The 17,311-nt window shown below is 41.6% G+C and overlaps 1 long non-coding RNA gene across 1 annotated transcript; it reads right to left on the reverse strand.

The window, feature by feature from the left end:
• Positions 1 to 2,857: 2,857 nt before the first annotated feature.
• LOC138752672 (uncharacterized) lies at positions 2,858 to 5,928 on the reverse strand. The gene is made up of 3 exons (XR_011350825.1): positions 5,850 to 5,928; positions 4,659 to 4,757; positions 2,858 to 2,940 (listed from the first exon to the last, which is right to left on the reverse strand). It is a non-coding gene; the product is annotated as an uncharacterized lncRNA (long non-coding RNA).
• Between the last annotated feature and the right edge of the window lie 11,383 nt (positions 5,929 to 17,311).

Consider the following 17,311-nt stretch of genomic DNA (forward strand, 5'->3'; position numbering starts at 1 on the left):
TTCAGGAACTACCTTCCCCAAGATTGTAAAAAATTGTAGAGAGTTGTAAATGCAGCTCAGGCCATCACGCAACGCGAATTTCCCTTCATTGACTCCACCTTTACCTCCAGCTGCTTTGGAAAAACTATCAACATATTAAAAGACCCACGCCACATTCTCTTCAGCTCCCTCCAGTAAGGCAGAAGGTACGTGAGTTTGAAAACATGAACCCTCAGACTCGAGGGTTGTTTATTTCCTGCTGCATTTCTCCTGGAGTTGAAATGCTGTGGAGATCATATTCTGATTTCAGATTTATTGTCAGAGTGCATACATGACATCACATACAACCCTGAGATTCTTTTTCCTGCGGCCATGGCAGAATGACCACTTATTGGTAGTGCAAAAAATTCTGAACACATTGTACCCATGTAAACAATTAAAGAAAGGTAAACAAACTGACTGTGCAATACAGGAAGGAAAAAAATATAAGTGCAAAAATAGGAGGGCTTAAAAGAATAGCTGATGGAATTTATTGTTGAGGAGTCTGATGGTGGAGGGGTAGCTGCTGTTACTGAACCTGGTGGTGTGAGTCTTGTAGTTCCTATACCTCTTTCCCAATGGTAGCAGTGAGAACAAGGCGTATGCTGGGTTGTGTGGATCCTTGATGGTTGCAGCTGCTCTGCAATAGCACCGTTCCCTGTATATGTTCTCAATGGTGGGGAAGTTTTTGCCTGTGATGATGTGCACAGTGACCACTACCTTTTGCAGGGCTTTACACTCAGGGGTATTGGTGTCTCCATGCCAGTCCATGATGCAACTGGTCAGCACACTTTCCCCCATACATCTGTAGAAATTTGCCAGGGTTTCTGGTGGCATACCAAACCTCTGCAAACACCTGACGAAGTAGAGGTGTTGACTTTGTTTCTTCATGATCCCATTAGTGTGTTGGGTCCAGGAAAGATCCTCAGAGATAGTGACTCCCAAGAACTTAAATTTACTCACCATCTCCACCTCTGATCCCCAATAATCACTGGGTTGTACACCTCTGCTTTTTTTTCTCTTCTTGAAGTCAATAATCAGCTCCTTAGTTTTGGTGACATTGAGTGTGAGGTTGTTGTTGATGCACCATTCAGGCAAATTTTCAATCTCCCCTCTGTATGCTGTCTCATCACCCTTTTTTATATAACCCACTACGATGGTATAATCAGCAAATTTGTCGATGTTGTTGTCATACGGAGTCTCACAGTCATAGATGTAAAGTGAGTAGAGCAAGGGGCTAAGAATGCAGCCCTGTTGTGCTCCAGTACTGATGGAGATTGTGGAGGAGATGTTCTTACCAATCCTCACTGATTGAAGTCTGTAGATGTTGAAATCGATGATCCAATTACACAGTGGAGTGTTGATTCCCAGGTATTGAAGTTTGCTGATCAGTTTTGAGGGGATGATGGTGTTAAATGCTGAACTGTAATTGATAAAGAGCATTCTGATGTATGCATCTTTGCTGTCCAGGTGTTCCAGAGCTTAGTGAGCTGGCACCTGTTGGTACAATAGGCAAATTGGAATGGATCCATATCACCACTCAGACAGGAGCTGATATGCTTCATCACAAGCCTTTCAAAACACTTCATAATTGTTGATGTAAGTGCCTCCTGTCAATAGTCATTTAGGCAGGTTACCACGCTCTTCTTGGGCACTAGTACAATTGACACCTGTTTGAAACAGCTGGGTATCACACCCTACCGGAATGAGATGTTGAAGACATCTGTGAATACTTTGCTAAATTCATCTGCACTGTCCTGACCAGATGTTTTCCTCAGATTCACACTCCTGATGGCTGCCCTTACATCAACCTTGGATACAGACAGGAGAAGATAATCAGAGAACATGGGGATGCACAGTAGTGGTTCTTTCTTGTTCTTTTAGTCGAATCGAGCGTAGAAGGCATTATGTTCATCTGGGAGTGTAGCTTTGTTACCTCCTGCAGCACCACATTTAGTTTTGTAGTAGGTTACATCATTTAGGCCCTGCAAAGCTGTTGAGTATCTTATGTGGTTTCCAATTTCAATGGAAACTCCATTTCACCAAGGAGATGGTTTTTTGTAGGTCATACTTGCTCTTTCTGTAATTACCTGGATCTCCATACTTAAATACCTGTTATCTGGCTCTCAGCAACTTCCAGATTTCATTGTACATCCAGAGTTTCTGGTTTGGGTAAACACCAAATGATTTGGTGCAGACACACTCATCCACAACTGTTTTGATAAAGTCTTTGACAGCCATGGTGTGATAATTCAGATCCTCAACTGCATCCCAGAGCACTGCCCATTCCACCAACTCAATTGTATCCATTGTATTAATTGATGAAATGCACACTATAATACAAGGAGCAGTTCTCCAGCCACTGGGAGGAGTTTGAAGACAATCCTTGTGATGACTTACCCTGCAGCAAACAAAAGGTAGACCCAGTCCTTAAATTGATTGCATGATGCATTAGAAATTTAATATCAGTGACGTCACAATATCCTGTGGAAGCTAATTGTTAATCAACGCTTAATATATAATTTGCACAAAATCATTTTATCCTGTAGGTCGATTGAACTTGAGTCAATCAAAATTCTAATGTGTGCTTAAAACAACTATCCTGTGAGATAGGACTGGAGTGGACAAACCAGCAGGTTCAATATCGGAGCACAGAACTCTATCTGATGCCTGAAGGAGTACTGCATATTAATTCTGTACTCTATCCATTCTACATCCTATACAGTATTAAAGGTCTTATTCCACTATTTCAAAGGAGCCCAGAAGAGTTAGTCCTAGACTCCTGGACAATATATACAGTTTAACATCAAGGAATGGATTATTTAGCTATTAAACACATTGTTCTTTATTGGAGTTAACTGCTTCCAACATTATAAATCATTTTGAAACCATCATATTGGTGAAAACCACTGTGGGACCTTCCTAGAGGGAAATGAAGAGATTTAGTAAATTGTAAATTTTTGTCTCATGTGATGAAACGTGTTATATAGGAGTAAATGTCAGAATTATTGTGGCTCAAAAGTCAAACAATGAGTAGTCGTGACATTGTACTTAGCTATCAATTAGGTTGACAAGTTCAATTATACAGAATGGTACAAACAAGGGGGCTTACAGCTACCAAACTTCTTTAAGAATTATTATAAAGCAGCACAATTAAGATACCTATCAGATTTTTATCAAACAAGGAAAAAACCAGATTGGACCAGATTAGAGCTAGATAAAATAGGGGAGAAGGTACCTGAACATATACTATACAAGTGGGATCAAAAGCTGGTGCAACATGGGAATTCACCAGTACTGCAACATCTGCTCAACATTTGGAAGAAGATTCACATAGAAAGGAATAAAACAAATTATCAGCTACCAAAATTAATATTGATGCAAAATCAACTAATCCCCTTCACAATAGATAACCTTTCCTTTAGAGAATGGGAGAGAAAAGGGATCAAAAGAATAGAAAATTGTTTTTCGGGAAATAAATTATTATCTTTTGAACAAATGAAGTATAAATATGGTATAACTCACGGTACAATGTTTGCATACCACCAACTGAAAACCTATTTGAAGGACAAATTGGGAAGCAGGGTGAGGTTACCAGAAGGAAGCAATTTTGAATATGTGATTACAGACACAATGATAATTAAAAGATTTATAACAAACATGTACATCAAACTGCAAGAGAAAGAGAATGAGGAAACAAGCTGTAAACCCAAACAAAAATGGGAACAAGATCTAAACATAAAGATAAAGAATGAAACATGGGAAAAGCTATGCTCCGGAACTATGAGAAATACAATAAACACGAGGTTACGCATGATGCAATATAATTGGTTACACAGGCTATACTCCACACCCCAAAAGTTAAATAAATGGGACCCAACAGTATCAGACAGATGTTTTCACTGTAAGAAGGAAATGGGACAACAGTACATGCAATTTGGGCATGTGAGAAAGTGGAAAAGTTTTGGGAAGATCTAAATCAGGTATTAAATAAAATCACAAAAAGCAACATACCAAAAAATCCAGAGATCTTTCTTCTAAGTAATACAAGAAGTAAAGAACCTGGACTCGATTTGGATGGAGCACAAAAATTAATTATTATGATAGCCTTAGCTGTAGCAAAAAAAAGTATTATTTCAACCTGGAAATTAGAAGATAGCCTGAGAATACAGCAATGGTACATAGAAATGAATAAATTGGAAAAAAAATAACATATAATTTAAGAAATAACATCAAAGTATTTGAACAAATTTGGGAACCATACATGGAATACAACAGAGAAGTCCTACCATGGACCTCCACCGCCTAAAATGACAGAAGGAGAAGAAGACGAAATGAACTGACCCAGTATGTAAAAGTAGATGACACAAATTTCTTGTTTATTTTCATTGTGTGATGACATTGTTTAATGGGTTTAATGTATCATATATGTTGAACATTGAATGGGTGGGGAGGGGAGATGAAGGAGGGAGGGAAGGGAGGGGGGAAAAGGGGAGAAAATGACACTGTGTATATTCAAGAGGGAAGTGTTTGTGTGTATTTGGTCTGTATGGTTCATAGTGTGAAAAATAAAAAATAAAAAATAATTTTAAAAAATTAGGTTGACAAGTATGTCTATATTCTCAAAAAATTGTCAAAACCTTGCCACACTTCAGTTGTGCTTAAATTTCTTCCTGGTCAAGGATGCTTGAAGTTCTCCAAATCCTCTTCTCCTTCCCAGCCAAAAAAGCTTGAAAGCACTGAATTTTGGAGACAAAAGTGTGCCAAAACATCACATTACATTTATAACATTTTTGATTAGCAATGAGATTCTAGGCATTGGCCATCACAGTCCACAAGAATATGAGGTCTTAAATGCAGAGTTTTGTGAATTCAAAATGAGAGTATTCAAGAGATATAATGTAGACCCATGACTGCTTCACCCGATCCACTCCAACAGTGGCATCAAATTTGCAGATGACACGACAGTAGTTGACCTCACCAGCAACAAAGAAAATGTAAAAAATCTTGTGGTATGGTGTGAGAGTAACTACCTGAATCTCAACATGGACAAAATAAAGGAGATTATTGTGGGCTTCAGGAGGACCAGGAAAAACTCGGTAGTGGAGAGTGTAGAGAGTACCAAATTCCTTGGAGTCCACTAAACTAGTGACCTATTATGGACTTACAGCATCTCCTCACTCATCAGGAAGACGCAATAGTGACTACACTTCTTGAGAAGACTGAAGCAAGCACGGGCAGGGAGAATGCTGAACGACCAAAGGAACTGCTCACACTAACCATCTAAGACTCTCATATTCACAAAATAATATTTGAATATGAATGCTTGTCCTGCATACAGTATGTATTGTTCATCTGTACGTGTATTATGTCTGGTTGTGTGCCTACTAAGGATCAGTGAGTGCTGTTTCGTCAGGTTGTACTTGATAGAAACATTATAAAAACATGACTTGAAAGAGACATTTCAGCCCACTGAATCCACACTGACTGTCAAGCATTTATTTACACTCTGTGGCCTGTGTAACTATCTCCCCTTGAATGGAACATCACCCAAGCACATTGAATGAAATCTTTGATATACTCCATTCTCTTACCAGAAAGGCAGCAAGAGTAAACCAAGGGGAAAGAGGTAAACATCAATTTCCAAATGTATTGGGTGGGTCAGTTGGCCTGTATTGGATTGACATTCTACTTATTTATTACAGCATAGAAGGCCATTCAGCCTATTGTGTCTGTGATGGCTTCCAGGAGATAAATTCCATTTTCATTTCCTCAGAAGCTTTGCAACTTGCTCTCTCTCTCATGTCCATCAATATCCCTTTTGTCCTTACCCTAAGTTAAGTACTGAGCCAAATATTCTGTTTTTCCATTCTGCACCAAAGTCAATGACCTCATATTTTTCCATGTCATATTCCAATTATATTTTCAAATGCCATTTGATGATGCATTTGGTGACCTTGACAACTAGTGTGAGATCATTGAACTGCTTACTGTTCGATTACATTGGGGCATAATCTACTATCACCATTTAACCTATGAGCTCATCTTTGGGATGTGGGAGGAAACTCAGGCAGAGAGAACATGAAAACTCGACATATACAACAACCAAAGCCAGACTTGATCTGAGGTCCCTGGAGCAGTGAAACAGTGGCACTGGCGTCTCTATTCCCCCACCCCTAAATTGATGGGTTTTACCAAGATCATTGTCGAAAGAGGCTCGCAAAATTATTGAGAACCCCTGCCGCCCTGCACACAGTATCTTCCAGCTACTCCTGTCGGGAAAGATATACAGGAGGATCAGAGGCAGAGCCACCAGGTTGAGAAACATCTTCTTCTCACGGGCAGTGAGACTGCTAAATAATTACTGAACTCCTTAGATAACCCTCCATGACTCAACTATTTATTAAATAAATAATATTTCGGCCGCACAGTTGACGTGGTGGAGGGCAGCATGGTTGGTGTAGCAGTTAGCGCAACGCCTTTACAGCGCTAACGATTGGGACTGGACTTGGGTTCGAATCCCACGCTGTCTGTAAAGAGTCTGTATGTTCTCCTTGTGTCTGCGTGGGTTTTCTCCAGGGGCTCCAGTTTCCTCCCACCATTCAAAAGGTATCGGGGGTGTGGGTTAATGGGGTGTAAATTGGGCAGCATGGACTCATGGGCCAAATGGCCTGTTAAAGTGCTGTATATCTAAATATGAAATTTAAAAATCAAAATTTTTAAAATATATATGCATATGTATATCTGTTATGTCTGTATGTGCATTATAGTGTGTTGCACTGAGGACCAGAGCGCACTGTTTCATTGAGTTCTACTTGTACAATCAGATAATAATACAGTTGAACTTGAACTAATGACTGCACTCTCATGTTCAAGATTCCTTTTATTGTCACAGAATAATACAGAAAATATAATACACATGACATACTTCAGCTTTTGTCTGCTGTAAGGCAAACAAAAAAACAACATGAGCATTGCCCGGCACCCTAACAATAAAAGAGAAAGAAGCAAGTGATTCCCTTCAGAGACTGAGTGTCCATGGATTCGCCTCCAACACTCCCACAGCCTCTGCAGCTGTACAGACTCCTATTGGCAACCAGATCCAAACCTCTGATATGATTGTAGTGCTATCAATGACCACCCACTGACATGAAACAAGCAGTCAATGGCTTTATTAATCAGAAAACCCAGGCATGCCTCTACATGCTCTTGCTCATGTCCAAGGCAGGTATGAAGGAGGAGACTAGGACTCTCAGCCTTTATTATGGGGTGGGACTACAGGTACAGAAGGCAGGCCAGCCTGCCCAGCCCAGTGAGGACATGCCCGGATATGCCTGCAGTACACAAGGCCCTTTGGGAGTTCATCTTGCCGTGAGCACCATCTTGGGTACTAGTTCTGATACTTAGTTCTCATGAGCTCGTCTCCAGCAGCCTGCAGCCTATGTGGGTCCTTTGAACACAAGTCACCAGAAATGTGCAGCCTGTGTGGGTCCTTTGACCACAAGATACCAGCAGCCTACAGCTGTGTGGGTCTATCCAACACAAGTTTCCAGCAGCCCACAGCCTGAAACTTAGTCTTCTAGCAGAGTTTATTTTTAGAAAAATAAAATTGTTGAAATTGGCAATTATTGAGAATTAAGTTTGTCTTCATTGTGGCTGCACTGAACGATCTGGGCAGAATATGAGCTGGAAACAAAAATGCAAGTCTCATTATTTTAAGTCATCAAGTCATATCAAGTCAAGTCACCTTTATTTGTCATTCGTACCATAACTGCTAATGCAATGCACAGTAAGGATGAGATAGTGTTTCTCCAGGACCATGGAGCAAATTTACATAAATAAGAGTTAAATATTAAAGCACATTACAATCAAAATCCATGATATATCAGTGCACGTATGTTCTAGGAATTGGCTTGGGGGAAAAATACTGTTGCACAATCTGGACGTGTGGGCGCGAATGCTACGGTACCTCCTTCCAGATGGCAGAAGGGAGAAAAGTTTACAAGAGGGTGTGAAAGGTCCCTCACAAATGTTATTTGCCTTCCTCCTGCATCGTGTGTTGTAGATATCTGTCTGTCATGGTAAGAAGAGAGGCCCCAGTAATCTTCTCCGATGATCTCACTATCCTCTACAAGGTCTTATGGTACAGTTTTCAAACCAGGCGGTGATACAATTATTCAGAATGCTGTCGATGCATCCTCTGTAGAATGTAGTGAGGATGAAGGGTGGGAGATGAAAGTAGAGGCACTGCTGGGCTTTCTTGGCTATGGAGCTGGTGTTGAAGGACAGGATGAGATTCTCGCCAAGTGCACTCCAAGGAACTTGATACTCTTGAGGACATCAATGGTCAAGCTGTCAATGGTCAGCAGAGCATGGTCCCTCCAGGCCCTCCTGAAATCAACAACAATTTCTTTTATTTTATTAACGTTCAGATACAGATTGTTGGCTCTGCACCAATTCGTTAACAACTGCACCTCATCTCTGTATGTTGACTCATCGTTCTTGCTGATAAGGTCCACCATGGTTGTATTGTCAGCAAACTTGATGTAGTTTGAGCTGTGTATTGCTGCACAGTAATGAGTCTGCAGAGTGGACAGCAATAGATTAACTACCCAGCCCTGTGGGGCCCCTGTGCTCAGTCCAATGGTCTTGGAAGGGCTGTTTCCGATCCGAACTGCCTGAGGTCTCCCCTACAGGAAGTTGAGAATCCAATTGCAGAGGGAGGTGATCCAGTAGGCTCAATTTCCCTGTCAGGTACTGTGGTACGATGATGTTGAATGCTGAACTGAAGTCAATAAACAGCATTCAAACATATGTGTCCTTACTTTCCAGGTGGGTGAGGGCTAGATGGAGGGTGGTGGTGATTCCATCATTTGTAGAGCAGTTGGGCCTATAAGCAAACTTCGGGGGAGGGGGGTGTCCAGTGCAGTGATGGGGACAGCAAGAGCTTGATGTGCCCCAATGAGAAGACTCTCGAAGCACTTCGTGACGGTAGATGTGAACACGACAGGGCAGTAGTCATTGAGGCAGGACACTGATGACTTCTTTGGCACAGGGAAAATGCTGTTGGCTTTGAAGCACTACCATGGCGCTACTCAGGGAGATGTTAAAGATATCAGTGAGAACATCTGTCAGCTGAGCCACAAATCTTTTTAGCTCTCTGCCGGGAATGTTATCTGGACCAGCAGCTTTCTGTGCGTTAACCTTGCCCAAGTCTCTCTTCATATCAACCACTGCAAGACACAGCATCTGATCATTCTGAAGAAAGGTGGTCTGCTTTGCCACCACATGATTTTTCACCTCAAAATATGTGTAGAAGTTGTTCAGTGCAAATTGGCGGGAGGCATCACCAGTGCAGGCAGATCGTGTAGTCTTGTGTTTGGTGATACGTTGAATGCCCTTCCACATTCATCACATGTTCTTGCTGTCTTGAAAGTGACTATGAATTCTTTGGGCATGTGCACGCTTTGCCTCCCTGATGGCCTTAGACAGCTTGGCTCTCGCAATAGCTAGGGCTACCTCGTCGCCCACTCTGAAGGCAACGTCTTGGCTAATCAGCAGCACATGGACCTCTGCAATCATCCATGGCTTCTGATCAGAGTGAGTAATGATGGTCTTGGGCTCAGTGACGTCATGAGTTCACTTACTAATGTAGCTCGACACTTCTCCAGATTGATGAAGTTGCCATCGGTTGCTGCTTCCTTGAACATTTGCAGTCAGTGTGCTCAAAGCAGTCCTGAAGTGCTGGCCAGGTTTTAACGTGCCTTAGAACTGGTCTGGAGCATCTGACAAGAGGTCTGTTTGCTGGGGTTAGCATTACAGAAATACAGTCTGAGTATCCGAGGTGGAGGCGGGGCTCAGCCTGATACGCGTCAGAAATGTTCATAAACACAAGGACCAAAGTGTCCAATGCGTTCACTCCTCTTGTCACAAAAGTCCACATACTGATGGAATTTAGCACTGGCTTGAGGTTCGCCTGGTTGAAATCCCCAGTGATAATAAACAGTCCATCAGGGTGTGTGGTCTGCAGTTCCCTTATAACCCCATACAGTTCCCAGATTGCCTCATTAACGTTAGCGCTGGTGGGGGGAGGTGGTGGTGGCACGAGTTACACTCCAACTATGAGGACTGTGGTTAATTCCCGCAGTTGATAAAATGGTCTACATCTGACAGTCACAAATTCCACCAGTGTTGAGCAATGACTGGAGACTAGAACAGAGTCCTTACACAGTTCTATGTTGATGTAAACACATAAGCCCCCACCACAGATTTTACCGCACAGAACAGTATCTCTGTCAGCCCGAAATAAAGTGAGCCCGTCCAGCTGAATGGCAGAGTCCATGATTCTGTCGCTGAGCTATGTTTCAGCGAAGACCAAAACACAACAATCTCTATACTCATGCTGCACAGACCTCTGGAGTCGGATGTGGTCCATTTTGTTTTCCAGGGAACAGACACTGGCGAGCATGATGGATGGGAGACCCAGGTCGCAGAGGTTCGCTCTCAACCAAGCGCAAACCCCTGCTCACTTACCGCGCTTCCTCCACCTCACCCACCACTTCCGTCTTCTCTGCATTCCCAAGGCCTTAAGGCCTAGTCCCCACAGCAGCCTATAGTCACGTAGCTTGACCCGCAGATCTTCCTGGAGGTAAGTATCATTAAGTATTGAAAGTTGCAGTTTTGTCACTTAACCATATTACATATATTTCATGAAAAATTAACAATGCTATTAAATTCTATTAAAATTAAAAAAACTTAAACACTATGTAAGTATATAACTAAAAAATAAATAAAATAAACTAACGTTCCCGGAGAGGCCGCTGCATAGCGCAACATGCCGCCACCTGGAATAAAAAGCATAGTTAGAATACTTTGTGAAATTTAAATAGGTGTGTTAAAAATAAAATCAATGGAATTTGCTTAAACTTCATTAGCTACACAAATCCTAATAACTGACATCATGTAAAGTCTCAGAGGGGTAGAGGTCTTTGATGGGAAATATCTCCAAACACAAGTTTCTATATAGTCTTTTTGCAGGCTTTTATCCCTCTACCATGCAATGAACTTTATCCCTCTACCGTGCAATTAATTTTATTTAAACTGCTTGCTCAGCAAATTGGAAAAGCCATGGGAGCAGTGGAAGAGATTTTCAGAATCACGTTTGGGCAGAATTTCTTCCTAGAGTTAAATTCTTTCCAAATATTGAAATTATCTCGAAAACTATGCCACATGAAAAAAGGAAGCGATTCTCATGTGCAGAGTTGTTTTCATTTTTATTGAATATTTAGTTGCAGAGATAGTAAAACTATCACGAGGAAACAAGTATTGTATATTTTGGCATATAAGTCATGAAACTCTAAAAAAATCCTCAAAGGGTAGGGTGGGGGGGGGAGGGGTCCACTTATACACCAGATATACTTTTGAGACCTTAAATTCAGCAAAAAAAAACAGATAGACATTTATTCGGCGTATAAGTCAATGCTGGAAGCACCTCCCCACCGCTGGCACTGCCGCTCCCCAACCCCTCCCCTCCACTGGCCATTGCCGTAACTGGTCCTACCTGGGATCCTAAGGTTACCGTCACCACTCCTTCCTGGTAGGCCGATGTTCCTGCTCCCCCCAGGAGCATTATGTCGCCTCTCCAGCTCCGTGGGTCATTGCCACTGCTGCCTAGTAGGCCAAGGTTTTTTTTTTAACTTACTGAATTTACAGCTTTGTTACTTGCAATTGGGGTGTTTTAAAAAATGTTTGGTTGTTCCTGGGAGGCCCGGATAGTCCGAAAAATGGAGGTCGACTTGTATGCCAAATATAACATAAAAACATGAAAATGAAGCTAAAAAAGGGCTGTCAACCCATCTGTCAACCCATTATTTGCCAAAATATATGGTAATTAAAAGTCTCATTATCCACACCAGTGTTCATGTTCTGCTTGAACCCTGTCTCATTTCCAGTTCTTTAACGCTGGCCACACATTGTGAGATTGTGGGCATGGGAAAGGGACTTTTGATTGAGAGTCAAGAATCATTTAATTAAGTAACAGAAAGCTTTTGGCCTTTCTAATTGACTATAGAAAGGTGGAACACCATAAGGATGGAAATGATGGAAATGGCTTCAGGAAATCAGGACTAGGGGTTGAGGAGATTCAATGGAGAGTTTGTCAGTGAACACAGCCTGCATCCCACCCCTCCAAACCCTTCACCCCTAGATAACATGTGAGAACAGTGCCAATAGCATGGCTGCAGCCACTGTAGTTACAAGGCCATCAGAAAAGGAGGACATGATCCTCAACCACTCTCATTGTCTGTGCTAGCCTTTAAAAGGGATGTAAAACAATGTTTTTTTTCCACTGTTTCTTGGTACATATGGCAATGCTAAACAAATCTAAATAATCAGATTACAATTTGCGGGAGAATCTGGTATGCTAATGGACTGCTGTGTTTTCTGCAAGTTATTTGAATCTTTCCATATTGATTGCTGTACCAATTAAGAATGCAATAAATAAGACCACCGCCAGTGGGCTGATAACGCCTCAAACCGTGCATCTTGGCGCCTCACAGTTTGGCGGGCAGCAGCCTCCTTTGAAGAAGACCGCAGAGCCCACCTCACTGACAAAAGGCAAAGGAGGAAAAACCCAACACCCAACCCCAACCAACCAATTTTCCCTTGCAACCGCTGCAATCGTGTCTGCCTGTCCCGCATCGGACTGGTCAGCCACAAACGAGCCTGCAGCTGACGTGGACTTTTTACCCCCTCCATAAATCTTCGTCCGCGAAGCCAAGCCAAAGAAAGAAATAAGAGTTAATCTTTTGACCACTCTAGACTTCTCCACCATTCAATAATATAACAAAGAATCTATCTTTGACCATGACTCTACCTTCCCTAATCCATTTAATTCTTGATTCCCTTCTGTATCCTTCTTTTGTCCACTTTTAATAACAGTTTCATGATATGAATTCGGCACTGGACAATTTCCTTGACCTTACCTCTCCACATAGCAATGCAGTTAGTAGAGTTGGTGCCTCAGCTCCAATTACCCAGTTCAATTCTGACCTCCATTTCTTTTTATGTGGAAGTTATGTATTTTCCCCATGACCATCGGGCTTCCTCCAGGTGCTCCAGTTTCCTCCCATATCCATGGGTTGTTAGGTTAATTGGCCACTGTTTATTGACGAAAGTTTATTGATGGAGGGTTGACCCTGGAGACGTTGATGCAAAAATGGAGAAAATTATTTTAGAATGTTTTTAAAATGTGATTGCTTTGGGATTACTGTAATTGAGTTCTGGAAGATTAGCGTGGACTTGATGTGCTGGAGGAGCTTTTTCCTCGCTGTGTGAGTCCATGCACTCGGATTGAATCTTTACCAAAATTCTACCTTGTGGATCATTTGTACAGGGCTAGGGTCTGGGTTGAGCTCTGCCTATTTGTCAGGTGCCAAATGAATTCCCAAAGGAGCAAACAGGAGATGTGTGAATGCTGCATCCACTGACCTCATTCAATAAGAATGAAAATTAACAGGACATTAAACCTTGTAAAATGGTGGAGCTGTCTGTTGATTGAAGCCCTCTCTGAAGACTGATCTTTCATAATATTGCTTCCCCAGAACACACAGAGGATCAACAGATCGTTTTATGCTAAATTGTATGACGCTAAGGCGACAGAGAGAATTGCCTCCCAAAATGTCCTGACCTCTATCACAGAGGTCTTAGACAAGAGTAAGTGGAAGAGATTGGAGCAGCCAATTACCCTGGGGGAGCTGACAGACTCCATCCATTCCTTAGGCTGGAGTAAGACTCCCCGAAGTGACGGTTTACCAGCAGATTTGTTCATGGTTCTGTAGGGACTAGGTGGACCCAAAGCTGCTAGAAGCATACAAAGCTAAGCTCCTGATGTACAGCATTTCAGACTCCATGAGGAAGGCCCATCATCACTCTTACCCTCAAAACAGAAGTGGGAGAAGGAGGATATCAGGAATAGAGATTCATATCATTGTTAAATGCTGACTATAAAATCCTGTCTAAAGCCATCGCCACCCAGTAGCAGGTGATCCACCCAGACCAAGCCAACGTGGTTCCAGGCAGAAAATTTTCTTGACAGCCTCATGCTGCTCAGAAATACCATCGCCTATGTGCAGGGTTGGACACCTGCCTGGTCAGGAGAAAGCTTTCGACCAGATCTCACACTCACGTGATGGACGTGCTCTCTAAAATAGGCTTTGGGGAGTAAATATGAAATGGGATTAAACTGCTCTATGTAGACAATCATAGCACAGTCCAAATCAATGGGTGGCAAAGAAATAGCTTCCCCTCAAGTCTGGAGTCAGGCAGGGTTGCCGTACTATCTCCAGTCTTATGTGTGCTGCATAGAGTCCTTTGCTGAATCCATCAGGAAGGACAAATGCATAAGAGGAGTGACGTTGACAGGCAGTGGAGGCAGTCAATTCAAGGCCTCACTGAACATGGATGACGTCGCTGTCTTCTGTTTGGTCAGCATCTGTGGCTATTTTGAGTCTGCATCAGACACCAGCGTAAACCAGAAGAGTGGGATATTGCTCTTTGGTAACTGCCCTGACTGGCCCACATCCCCTTCACAGTCAGATCCAACTTCCTGAAGGAGTTGAGGATCTGGTTTTAAGGCGCCAAGGCGTGCAACAAGATTCGTTGTCCAAAGAGGGTGCGCAATATCGTTGAGAATCCCTTCCGCCCTGCACACAGCATCTTTCAGTTGCTCCTGTCAGGGAAGAGATACAGGACGATCAGAGCCAGCACCACCAGGCTGAGGAACAGGTTCTTCCCATGGGTAGTGAGAAGGCTGAATGGCCAAAGGAACTATTCGCACTAACCATCCGTGACTCTCATATTCATGAAACAATATTTATTTATTTATTTGTATAGATAAAATACTTGTCCTGCATATGTATTGTTTATCTGTATGTGTGTTATATCTGGTTGTGTGTCTGTGTGTTTTGCACTGAGGACCAGAGAACGTTGTTTCGTTGGGTTGCACTTGTACAATCAGATGACAATAAACTTGACTTGGTCAGAGTAGATCACAAAGATCCTCCATAAATTGGGTCTGTGGGTGTGGCCCTCCTTTTCAATGACAAGGAAGAACCTAGTCATCAGATGCAACATGCTCTCTGTGAGTTCAGAGTTTAGATAATTCAAAATTTAGATAAAGCCTGTTTTGAAGAACAAATGAGGTCATTAAAAGAATGGCTATCATTAGAATTTAGTTCAATCAAAAGAAAAATGAAACGAGCTGTAAACTGAATGCAAAGCTTAGGGAAATAGGGAAAAGAGTAGAAAATGTGGAGGAATGAGAAGCTGCTGTAGGAATGGAGATAAATGATTTAAGAGGGAAGTTGGAAGAGAGTGGAAAAAAAATTAAAGAGACACAAGATATATTGTCACAAAAAATTGATGTATTAGAAAACTACAGTAGGCGAAACAACATAAAAATAATGGGCCTATATGAAGGCAAATAAGGGTCAGATATGAAGGAATTTTTAAAAGGATGGATCCCGAAGGTGCTGGGAATGACAGATCCACATGAAGAAATAGAAATCGAAAGGGCGCATAGAGCACTAGTACCGAAACTGCGACCACATCAAAAACTGAGATCCATATTGGTAAAAATTCTAAGATATACAACAAGAGAAAACATACTGGAGCAGACAAGAAAGAAGGTTAGAGAAGACAATAGCCATTGGAATATAAGGGACAAAAAATATTTTTTTACCCGGACATAAGCTTCGAACTTTTAAAGAAGAGGAAGGAATTCAACACAGCGAAAACAATCTTATGGAAGAAAAAGTATAACTTTATGTTAAGACATCCAGCGGTACTCAACGTATTCATTCCTGGGGAATGGAATAGACTATTCTCGGACCCAAAGAAAGCCCAAGAATTCGCTGAACATTTGCAGGACAGGAGAAGAGTGACAAGAAGGATGACCAGCAAGAAAATATACAAAAATATGTAATAATATAAAGTATAGGTAATGTATATATAAAGATTTTAAGATGGATAAGAGAAGGGAAGAAGGGAGAAAAAGAGAGAGAGCTTTGTTATATGTATAGGAAAATAGTGTTTGCTGGTGGGGGGGGGGAGAATAATGGTCACTGCGAAATCACTTGATGCTTGAGAGTAATTTTGCAAACCGAATGCAAAGGGGTGTTGTGGTTGCCGTCAAGGGACAAGGGGCAATCCAAGGAAGGGAGATTCCTTTGGGGTTAAAGGGTTATTGCTTGTGGGGATTGTTGGGGTATTTCATGTTTTAAGTGCGTTGACATATATTGAGATTAAAAAGGAAAATTTAAAAGGCATTAATGGAAAAAAGGGATGGAGGTGGTGAAGAGGCAGAAAAGAAGTGAAAATAAAGATATTAATTGGCCATGTTGGACAATATAACTATAAACATGAATGGAATATGTAACCAAGTTTAAGTGTATCCCGTTGGGCAAAAAAAATCACATATAATTTAAAAGACAAAGTTACAATGCCTGAAAAATCCTGGGAACCATATATGGACACAACAGAAAGAGCAGGCCTCGGACCACCACCACCTAAAATGATAAAGAAGATAAACACGACCAGATTTAATGTGAATAAGTAGATGATACATCTTTTTTGTTTGTCTTCCTTTTGTATAAAGAGATTGTTTTATTGTATTTACTGTTTTTGGAGGGGGAAGGGAGGGATGGGGGAAAAAAGAGAAAATGTCACTGTGAATATTTAAAGAGATGCAACTGTAAATATATAGGTTGATATGGTTCATTGTGCGATAAATAAAGAATTACAAAAAAAAAAGATAGTGGACACAGCCCAAGACATCACAGGCAAAACCCTCCCCACCACTGAAAACATCTACAGGGAATGCTGCTGTCAGAGAGCTGCAGCAATCATCAAGGATCCACACCAACCAGTGCACACTAAGTTTTCACTGCTACCATCAGGAAAGAGGTATAAGTGTCACAAGACCAGCACCGCCAGGTTCACGAACAGCTGCTACCCCTGATGCGAGTATCAGACTCCTCAACAACAAACTCAATCAGGGACTTAATTGATATTTTTATTTTCTCTGTCTTGCACAGTCAGTTTGTTTACATTTGTTATCTGTTTACGGTTCTGTATTTGTTTACATGTATACACTGTGAACAATTTTTTTTTGCACTACCAATAAGAGGTTATTCTCCCTCGCCCGCAGAAAATATAATCTCTGGGCTGCTTGTGATGTCATTTATGTACTTTGATAATAAATCTGAATCTATTACCATTAATGGTTGATTCCATT

Source organism: Narcine bancroftii, chromosome 2 (assembly GCF_036971445.1).
Source record: "Narcine bancroftii isolate sNarBan1 chromosome 2, sNarBan1.hap1, whole genome shotgun sequence".
NCBI classification, from domain to species: domain Eukaryota; kingdom Metazoa; phylum Chordata; class Chondrichthyes; order Torpediniformes; family Narcinidae; genus Narcine; species Narcine bancroftii.